Source organism: Lathyrus oleraceus, chromosome 2 (assembly GCF_024323335.1).
Source record: "Lathyrus oleraceus cultivar Zhongwan6 chromosome 2, CAAS_Psat_ZW6_1.0, whole genome shotgun sequence".
Taxonomy (NCBI): domain Eukaryota; kingdom Viridiplantae; phylum Streptophyta; class Magnoliopsida; order Fabales; family Fabaceae; genus Lathyrus; species Lathyrus oleraceus.
In genome coordinates this window covers 477,608,944-477,620,705 of record NC_066580.1, presented here as the reverse complement: position 1 = coordinate 477,620,705, position 11,762 = coordinate 477,608,944, and positions in this window count along the sequence as shown.

Below are 11,762 nucleotides of genomic sequence, written 5' to 3'. Positions count from 1 at the left end.
GAACCAAATGCCAAAGCCCAGCCCAAAGCGCACAAGTCACCAATGTTGTGCCTGTGACGGACGTCACAGGGTGTGTGACGAGCGTCACGCAAAACAACCTTGTGACGGACGTCACACATGGTGTGACGAGCGTCACACCGTTCCACTACTTTTTTGGCGCAAGTAACGCCCTCAGAAGACTTGAAGAAGAGACGTTGAGGAGTTTGTGTCCTATATCCACGCCGTGCATTTAACCACGTTGAAGAACTTGGGAAACGGAAAGCAGTTACGAGCACCAATATAAATAGCTATCTCAAAAACCTAAAAGGGTTCCTCGGTTTTTCCACGCTCACATTGCCGAAGTTTTGCCAATTTTCTTTCTTTTTACGCCTTTTGCTTATTTTTCTTTTCCAGCACTTAACATTGTTTATTTTATTTCTTTTGCAAGTTCTACATTCTTTTTCCCTTGCAATTTACCTTTCCCTTTTTAGCATTTAGATATTTTTCGCATAATAGTTTCTACACCGGAAACTATTGTGCAACTTTTTATCGGATCTAACCTTACGTTATATTCTAGTTTTATTTCCTTGGCTTAATTTATTGTTTAATTGAAGAATCGAAGAACAAATCCTACCGGCTTGTGGTGGAGTGTTCAAGACTATTGTATTACGCATTCAGGTTCTTTAATCATTATTTAATATTTTGTTTCATTATTTATCTATATTATCTGCCTGGAATGAGTCTGTTTATGCATGATATGTATTCTTGTTTATTTAGCATGTCTGGCTAATTCGCCTAGATATCGGTATGTAAAGTAAGCAGAATAAGGGATCAAGACTGAGTCGGTCTATTTAAACTTAAAATTGAAATCAATCTTTTTACGGTCTCAACTTACAGGTTTAATAACAAGATTTTTTACAAAAGTAAAGGACATAAAGAAGTTAAAATCAATAGAGCGAGAGTTTGAGGTTTTAACTGGACAGTGTAAGTTAGGCATTAATTCTAGATCAGGGCGAGAGCAAGTTTTAGAGTTAATTAAATTCTGACGTTTTCCAAAAAGTATTTTTAAAGATTGAATGTGAGGACGAGAGTTAAGCATTTGGATTTAATTGTATAACCTAAGTCAACAGAGCGAGAGTTTGAGATAAGGGTGTTTAAAACGGTCAGTGTTTTCTTAAAAAGAGTTTCTGCAACTTTATTGCTTTCAAAATATGGTTTTTGACTTAATTATAAGTGACAGCTACATTAATATAAAATCATGGTTTATTCAACAGAGCGAGAGTTTGAGATAAAACCTTTAACCAATAAAGTTAACTGAAACGATTTATTTTAAAACCAAGAAACCGACAAAGACTTGATTCCCTAGTTTTGACGAACTACATACCGATATCCGTTTTATTAATATTTAATCTAGATCTTAGTTTAGCTTTTAGTTTTTTCCCCAAACAATCAAACATTTTTCACCTTAGCTTTACGTAGTAACCTTAGATAACGGTATATCGATTCATAAGTCCCTGTGGGATCGATATCTTTTAAAACTACGCGATAGAACTGTGCACTTGCAGTTTGTATCCCATTCTCGACTCACACAGTCGAGCGATCATTAACCTTATAGGATCCAAGTGGGTCTTCAAAAAGAAGATCGACATGGATGGTAAGGTACATACCTATAAAGCAAGACTGGTTGCAAAAGGATATAAAAAAATTCATGGGGTTGACTATGATGAAACCTTTTCACCAGTTGCAATGCTTAAATTTGTTCGAATTTTACTTGCTATTATTGTATATCATGATTATGATATATGGAAGATGGATGTTAAAACTGCTTTCCTTAATGGGAATCTTCTTTAGGATGTGTACATGACACAACTTGAAGAACTTGACATACCAGAAGAAGCCCAAAAGATATGCGAGTTACATAGATCAATCTATGGATTGAAGCAAGCTTCCAAAAGCTGGAATCTTCGTTTTGATGAAGCAATAAAACAATATGGATTCATCAAGAATGAAGATAACCCGTATGTCTACATGAAGGTTAATGGGAGCATGATCGTCTTCCTGGTGTTATATGTAGATGACATATTACTCATTGGAAACGATGTCCCTACCCTGCAACAAGTAAAGACTTGGTTGGGGAAATTCTTTTCTATAAAGGACCTAGGTGAAGCAGCTTATATATTAGGAATCAGGATCTATAGAGATAGATCATAAAAACTGCTTGGCCTAAGTCAGAGTACATACATAGACAAAGTGTTGAGACGTTTTAATATGCATGATTCCAAGAAAGGATTCATACCTATGCAACATGGCATGTGTCTATCAAAAACACAATCCTCTTCAACTAAGGAATAAAGGGATCACATGAATAAGATTCCATATGCATCTGCAATAGGATCTATCATGTATGCCATGTTATATACTCGACCAGATGTCTCGTATGCTTTAAGTGCAACAAGTAGGTACCAATCTGATCCCGATGATGCTTGTTGGGTAGCTGTCAAGAATATCCTTAAGTATTTGAGAAGGACTAAGGACTCCTTCTTGATATATGGAGGTCAAGAAGATCTTGTTGTAACTGGATACACCAATTCTAGCTTCCAGGCAGATAAGGATGACTTTAGATCGCAATCTGATTATGTGTTCTGCTTAAACGGTGGCGCTGTGAGCTGGAAAAGTTCAAAGCAAGATACAACTGCTGATTCTACAACCGAGGTCGGGTATATTGCTGCCTCAAGTGCAGTAAAGGAAGTTGTTTGGATCAAAAATTTCATTAGTGAACTTGGTATAGTTCCTAGCATTATGGACCCCATTGATCTCAATTATGATAACAATGGTGCTATAGCATAAGCTAAGGAGCGTTGATCTCACCAACGATCCAAACACATACTTAGACGTTATCAACTCATTCTAGAGATAATAGATAGAGGAGATGTGAAAATATGTAGAGTACCTACACTTGACAATATTGCTGACCCATTGACAAAGCCTCTTGTGAAGTAGAAGCATGATGGCCATATTAGATCTATGGGCATTAGGGGTATGCCTGATTGGCTCTAGTGCTAGTGGGAGATTATTGGTGTAAGCCCTAGAGGCCAATACTTTTGGTACTTGTATCTAATTATTTATTAATAATAAAAGGATTTTTCTTTATTATGTTTGTTTAATAAAGTCCCTAGAATAACTAGTCCATTTAATGTATCAAGTGTGACTTAATCATGAGATCCCATTAAACATAAGGACATTATTCTTAAAGTATCTGTAGTCGTGCTTTATTGTGACATGGGATAACATTAAAGCATTAAGACTATTATGTATATAAACTGATGATCGCATCTCATGGATCATGGATAAGGAATTATCAAGTCTTAAACATAGGTATGTATATTAGGAGTAATATTTATAGTGGATTGACCCGCTATGAGAATACTACATAGGATGTTATGCAAAGTGTCATAAGTTATTCTCATGGTGATAGTGGTATATAACACCCTTCGACCTGAAACCACTATGGACCCTAGATATAGAGTCGAGTGCTTTATTGCTGATCAAACATTATCCATAACTGGATGACCATAAAGACAATTGATGGGTACTCCACGAAGCATGCTAAGGGACATGATTGACCTATATAGAATTTCCCCATCTCGCGTAACAAGATAAATGTCTAAGGGCCCAATATTGAACTGGACAAGGATGACACGGTCTATGACTTGTGTTCAATATAGACATAAACGTAAAAAGGGTAATTATACACACAAGTATTATCACAAAAAGGTATTTGTCAAATCACATGACATTTTCGTGTCTTGGGTAACAATGATGTGTTACTAGATACTGCTCTCTATTTATTATGTTAAATATGTGATTTAATATAATTGTCAATATCGCGAAAACCTATAGGGTCACACACAAAAGAACAAATTGATGAGAGGTAGAGTAAATAAGGAACACCGTAAGGTATGGTTCACTTAAGTGAATTGTAGAACATCGTAATGTATGGTGCACCTAAGTAGAATACGAAATGTGGTAAGGTACCACACACTTAAGTGATTTTTGGTATATCATAAGATATAGGCCACATACACTTAAGTGGGATTTTAAACTTGCAGCCCACACAAGTGATTCTATAAATAGAACCCTTGTGTAGAAGCATTTGATAAGATGAAATTTCATCTCTCTCTCTCTCTCTCTCTCTCTCTCTCTCTTTTTCTCTCTCTCTCTCTCTCACTCACTCACTCACTCAAAGCCTTCATTCGTAGCAGCTAGCACTGAGATTGAAGAAATCTGTTTGTGTGGGCTGAGTAGAGGCGTTGTCACCATTCAACGCTCGTGATCACTCCTTAGATATGCGTCAAAGGTTTCAATCGCCATAAGAGGTAACGATTTCTATCACTGATCATGCCCATTCGTAAGGATCACTAAAGGAGAATTTTTAATTCCCGCTACGTTTCGGATCACAATTTTCCTTCAGTGTCATCCTTCTTACATCTTCTGATCATAGTAATATTATTAAACTACTACATAATCACTAGACCTGAGGCACTAGAAATGATGGTGCAATGTTTGAAAACTTACCCAAGTGATGCCATGTAGGAGATAGATGGCCCTAGAGGATGTAATTCTAGATTTTGATTTTCGGATAGACTGCACAAATACTACCTGGATGCGACAGTTAGGGATGATGGTAATGATGCACAGGTAGCACATCATATAGTATTTACATTGAGACCGTACCGCATGTATATGTTTAACATGTTCATATTTGTGGACAAAAATGTATACTATATTGATGTCGTCTACTTGAGATACTTCATTGACTTTGAGAGAATTCATGAGTACAACTGAGGGACCTCTTGTTTGGCTTACCTCTACTTCAAGTTAGGTGAAGTTTTTTTATGTAAGACTATGCAAATGACAACAAACAACTCCATACTTACGATAATATATATGTACCTTTATTCTAAATAATATTTCATAACATTTGTGCTACGTTGTTACTAATATTTCATCTGAACCATTTTCAAGCATGAATCCTCCATCACTTTCCATGTCTCCCTGACTGGGCATATTTGGATGACTACAACAAGTCTTTGCCATATGCTTATTCCTTCATCACACTTAGAGTGAATTTGGCGGCTGAGCCATTCCGAGTTTATCTTAACTGCATTGCGGCAGATGATATAAAATTCACACCATTGGCAATCACCATGAGACACGCATATTCGATGGGATATCCTTTTACTCCTGATGGTTGGCTTGTGGGTCACGACTAATGTATCCACTAGGGGTGGCAAAATAGGTCGTGGCCCGCTGGGCTAACCCGCGCACCCGCCAAAAAATGATGGGTTAGGTTGAGATTTTGTGCCTGCCTATCCGCTTAGTCAGCCATGCTTTAATCTCACCCTGCCTTAAGCTCACCAAAAAAAGGGGTGGGTTGACCCGTCAACCTAATTATTAAGCGCTCAAAATATTTACTTTCGTTGGTTGAAGGTTAATGTTTGAACTATAGTTTTGGAATACTTGTTGATGATTCTATTTTATATATTTAATGGTGAATATATACAATGTTTTTTAAAGTAAAATTTATTAAAAAGATGGTTTATAAAAAATTATTCTAAAAAATAAGTGAAAAGTCTAATTGAAATATAAAAATAAGCATATTAATCTATTAAAAAAATGAAGAAAAAAAATAAAAAAAATAGGCGGGTAAGCCTGCCAACCCGCCACCTTGGCGGGCCGAGCTAGATTTTCAATCCCAACTTTACTTGACGGGCTTGCCCGCCCCGCCCCTTTTTTCGGTGGGCTTAAGGTGTGGTAGGGCGGGACGGAGTGGACGACCTGTTTTGCCACCCCTAGTATCCACATATACCTGAGCGGGGCATGTGCCAGTTCGGATATCTATAGGCTATTCTTAGAGTCCCCACCATTGTTGTTCCTCGCATATTCCGCCACAGAGACGTTGGTGAGATATTTACAAAGTACCATGATCATATAGTCTTAGAGGATGTATGTAGTGTGTCATCTCCCCAGCCATGGAGTATTACACACGACTAAATCCAATGTTTTTTTAGAGTGTCACTTCCTTACATGACACTGAATGCATAAGGAGAGCCACCTAGGTTAGATCTTCATGATATATTAGATGAGGAACAAACTAGGGCGGACCATGTCGTTGATATGTTATCGATATGCTGGTGTATTGTGCCTATTGGGACAACTGTCATTGAGAGATGAAATTTTTAGGAAGGCACTATTGAGAGAGCTATTGTAGAGGCTACCATATCCGAGGCACGACATGCCTTGCAACATAGGAGGAAAATGAGGAATCGCGGGGTCGGATATACCCAATAGTTGAATTTTCTTTGTATTTTGATTTGTTTTTTTTTAACAATGTATGGTTTGTATTTTGACTTTATATATGGTATTTTGATTGAATTACATAAGTGTATGGTTTAATTGAATGACAATTATGTATACTTTGTATAAATGACTTAAAGTATAAGGTTTATTAAAATATGTCAAGTTTATAGTAAAATTACTTCCCAAAAGGGAAACTTACTTCCCTGAGGGTTAACACATAACTTAACTTCTGTAATGTCCACTATTGGGATTCAATGCCACCAAGTGTTTGATAAAATTCTAATGAAAAGGAAAGTTGAAGAAGAAAGGGGATGAAAATTTAGAAGTTAAATCAATAATATTCAATTGCATTCTCTTGGTTCATTCAATTAGATAAATGAGAATTGTTTACAATTGAATAATGATTACTTGATCTTGAAGCATCAATTCATTAGAAAAACCTTCCAGCCACAATGCTTCTTTGACAACTCCAGAGAAGGTAATATATTCTGCTACAGTGGTTGATAGTGATACAACCTTTTGAAGTGTTGCTTTCCAATAGATTGATGTGCCAGACATAGTGAAAATATATTCATAAAGAGATTTTCTGGTGTCTATACATCCTGCATAATCAGAGTCCACAAATATTTTGATTCCCATGTGGTCATCATGATCCCTGGCTCCACCATAAATCAAGACCCTGCTTAGGGATCCTTTTATTTATCTTAGGATCCATTTCAAAACTTGCCAATGATATGTTCCGACGCTAACCATGTACCTGCTTACAATGCTCACATCATAGGTTATGTCATGCCTAGTGTAGACCATAACATACATCAAATAACCTATTATGCTAGCATATGATATAATATCCATATAGGCTCTTTCAACTTTAGTACTTGGAGTTTGTATGGCATTTAGCTTGAATTGTCAGGTTATAAGAGTTGTGACTGATCCGCTGTCGGGCACGGGTCAAAACGAGTAATTAGAAAACTGTAGTTTGGCGGAAGCGACAACTCGAGTATCGTATCGCAAGGATTCTTGTATTATTGTTAACCTAATGAAATCTATTTAAGTGGGTTTATGTTTTAGTGATAGATTTAGAAAACAAAGCAAAAAAATGATTAAAATAAGCGATTATAAAATAAGCCAATCTACTGTTTTCGGTTTTCGGTTTCCGCCTAATCACTGGTAGTACGAAATTTCAACTAATTCTTTGAGACTTATGCACTCCGAATCAGCTTTAGGCTTCAACACAAAAGTTGTAGCTATTTATCTTAGCTTTCCAACGCATGTCATAACACGCAAAACGGCATCCCATATCTCAAGTTATGATCCGTACAATGGACATGTATCAATTAATCGCTAAAATTGAAAATAGAAAACGGAAATAGATTAAAGGCAATCATGAACTTAAATCTAAAAACATAATAAAATAGTAAAATAAGCAAAATAAAGTAGATAAATTTCTAAGTACAATTATAGAAGAATGTGCATCAAAATGCACTGATAAGTGACATGTTTTGAGTTTGACATTCCAAACCCGTCAAGAATCTTTCTTAGGTACATCTCTTGAGATAAGCACAACCTAGAAGGCTTCATATCCCTTTTGATATAAATGTATAAGATCCATGTGGAAGCTCCAAGATCCTTTATTTCAAATTCCTGGTTGAGTTTACCATTTACCCTCATTATTTCTTCAACACAGTTGCTTTTTATGAGGTTGTCATCCAGATAAAGTAATAACATGACAAAACAATTCTTAGGTAGGAATCCAAAATAAACACAATGATTAAATTGACTCCTTGTGAAACCTATGTGTTCCATGAATTTGTCGAACCTCCTATTCCATTGCCTATGAGATTGTTTTAGGCCATATAGTGACTTGTTTAGCTTACGCATATAATCATGCCTTCCTTTTTCTTCACACCCTTTAGGTTGCTTCATCAAAATTGTTTCATCTAGGTCAACATATAAAAAGCAATTTTCAAATCTATTTTCTCCAATTCTAGATCAAACCTAGCAACCATGGGAATAAGTGTAAAGACAAAGAGTCAGAACACATACAATCGCAAGTTTCGATGATGACAAAAGACCATCATGCACGTCTACAAACAAATGCAACACATTACCCATCATATCCTTTCTACGTTTGTCTAAACCTATTATAATGATTAAAAACATATGTGGACAAAGTGTGATCATGACGAAATGCATGAAAATCACAAAACACACATTTATGCAGATTTGAAGGCCTTGAGTCGACCATAGGGGTCAGCTCAAAGCTCACGGGTCAGCGCAAAACTCAGCTAAACTGGAGATTGGTCAGCGCATGCTTCTTTGCGTCGACCATAAGGGTCGGCGCATAACTCACGGGTTAGCGCATAAATCCCTTGAGTCGACCAGAGGTCAGCGCATGGCACAATGATGCTATCCTGGGTCAGCGCATGGAACCATGGGTCGACCATAGGGGTCGGCGCATCTCTCACGGCTCAGCGCACGCCGACCTATGGTCGACCGCTCGTGCGTAGACTCAGTTTTCTGAGTTCTTTCCACTGTTTGAAAGTCTGTTAATTTTGGTTGGTTTGTCAGTTACTATATATAGAAGTCTAAACACTTTTATTAACTAACATTTGTCAATTTGAGTTCAAGTGTTCAAGGAAACAAGAAAGAGTGAAAAAGGTGTCCAAGACTCATCATCTTCATCTTCAACATTTCACAACACATCAACTGCACACAATCACTTTTGATGTGGTTAGTGATCGATTAAAGGTGATAAGGTTCGAAGCTGTGATCGAAGAATCCGGTTCGAGTTGAAGCTTGTGGCAGGTTCTTTCTTGAATAAAACCATTAGGGTTTTGTCCTCCAATACGGGTTTGTGTTTGGGGTTTTTTGGACGAATCGCTTCATCAATATTCAGCCGAGCGAAGGTGATTGAGAAGAGGAAGTCTTCATCAGTCTAGTAGCGGATTCGGTGACATTGAAGTGAAGGATTCGGGTTCGACTCGTTGTGCTTGAGATCAGTCGGGCCGAGGGTTCGAAGAACGGAAGATTCTTCAATAAAGGGGCTGGAATCGGAGGTCTAGCAACAACGATCGAAGGTCTTGATTCATCTTGAATCAAGGAGCAAGGATAGGAAGCATCATTCAACACATTGGAAGTTCTGTTATTTACATGCTTTGCAATCCTTGTATAAACGATTAAACTTCACAGGTGATATCTAATTAATCATCTCAATTCTATTTTTAGAATTGAGGACAGACGTACCCCGAAGCGAGGACGGCGGGGGAACTGCCTCATCAAATCTCTGTCTTCTTTAATTTTCTGCATAAGTGCTTTTCAGCTTAAAAATTAAGAGATTTTAGTTTAAGCAATTATACCAAACGTTGATATAAGTTGAGTAAGAGATTAAAACTGCTGTTTGAATACACAGTACAATAGTATATTGTACTAGATAAATTTGAATTACTTACTCAACTCAAATATCTCTTGGAGTGTATGCACACCAAGTGTTTGTAAATTTGCTTAAGCCAAAGTTGTCTTAAGTTTGCTTCCAGTTTAAATTTGGTATTTTGGATCATTGGAACTAGGCTTACTAGTTAGTGAAACATATCAATTGAGTGTGCAAATAGTGTAGTTATTTGTATTTCATTTTATCTCTAATCCATTAGCTTAACGCATATCCGGTTTTCCAATAACGGTTCGTTTTAGACTAAAATTTTCCTCGGCTGCTTCCGCACTTAAAACAATTTTGAAAACCAATTTTCTTTTAAATTGTTAGCGCCGACTCAAGTTTTTTTAATTGGGATCTATTCAACCCCCCTTCTAGATCCGTGCCATAGTCTAACAAGTGGTATCAGGAGCTCCGGTTCACTCCGTGCTTCAAAATACAACGTTGATAGAAAATGGCTAACGAACCTAAAGGGGCTTACAATAGAGCTCCCATGTTCAATGGTGAAAATTATAGTTATTGGAAAGACTGTATGCGGGTGCACATAAATTCCATAGATAGAAAAATATGGAATGTTATTCTCAATGGTCCAATTCAAATAACCATGACTAATGAGAACAACGAAGTGGTGCCTAAGCCCGAAGCACAATGGACCGATGATGATGAAAAGAAATACAATTATGATTGGAAAGCCAAAAATATCCTAATCTCCTCATTAGGCGTAGATGAATACTATCGTGTATCCCATTGTCCTACTGCTAAGGCTATGTGGGATTCACTACAAATTGCCCATGAGGGGACGAATGATGTTAAATTGGCTAGAATCAATACACTAACACAAGAGTTTGATCTCTTCTTCATGGAGCAAGGGGAAACCATTGCTGACATGCAAAAGAGATTCACTCATCTCATCAATCGATTACATTCACTTGGTAGGCCTGTTTCCAATGATATTGCTACTAATAAGATCTTAAGATGTCTTAACAGGGAATGGCAGCCGAAAGTGACCGCCATCAAAGAGGCAAATGATCTTACCACTTTGGACTTGACAACATTGTTCGGTAAACTACAAGAGCACGAACAAGTTCTCTTAAGCCTGGAACAACACGAAAAGAAAGACAAGAAAGACAAAGCAAAGGTGAGTGAAAAGAAATCAATAGCTCTAAAGACTTCCTCCTCAAAGTCTCAAGCAAAAGAGCAAAGTGATTATTCATCGAGTGACGAAGAAGAAGAGGACAAGAGTGAAGATATGGGGCTGTTCGTCAAACGCTACAACCGTTACGTGAGAAAGAACGACATCCAACATTCCGAGAAGAACTTGGTAAACTTCCGGAAGCAATCTAGGTTCTCTAAAAATGATGACTCAAAAGGAAAAACAACTAGAGGGTCGTGCTATAAGTGTGGAAAGCCGGGTCACTACAAACCGGACTGTCCGATGAACAAAAAGACAAAAGAAAAAGATTCATACAAATCACACAAGAAACCATCAAAGCCAAGGAGAGCATACATAGCTTGGGAAAGCGATAGCGACTCCTCCGATGATGAAAGTTCTAGTGATGAAGATGAAAATGCAAATCTATGTCTTTCTGCTCATCAAAAGAACAAAAAGAAACAGGTACGACATGCTAAATATGAAAAATCCTCTAGTATGTCTCATCATGAATTGCAAACTGCTTTTGATACTTTACACTATGAAGCGAAAGAGGCCTTTAAAAGGCTTGCCTCAAATAAGAAAATTTTTTCTCATTTGGAACATAAAATTCAAGAATCCGAACGGAAACTTGAGGCACTTAAGCTTCTATAGTGGAAAGCACAAAAACAAGTTATGAGGACCTTAAAAGTAGAATGATGAACTTTGGGTGTGATACTTGTTACATTTGGCAAGGTGAAGTAAGAAACCTAAAAGCCAAACTTGACAAGGCTCTTGAGCCCAAGATTACTTTTGCTATCGACAAATCAAATTTTCGAAAAAGTATGGTTAATCCATATCAAA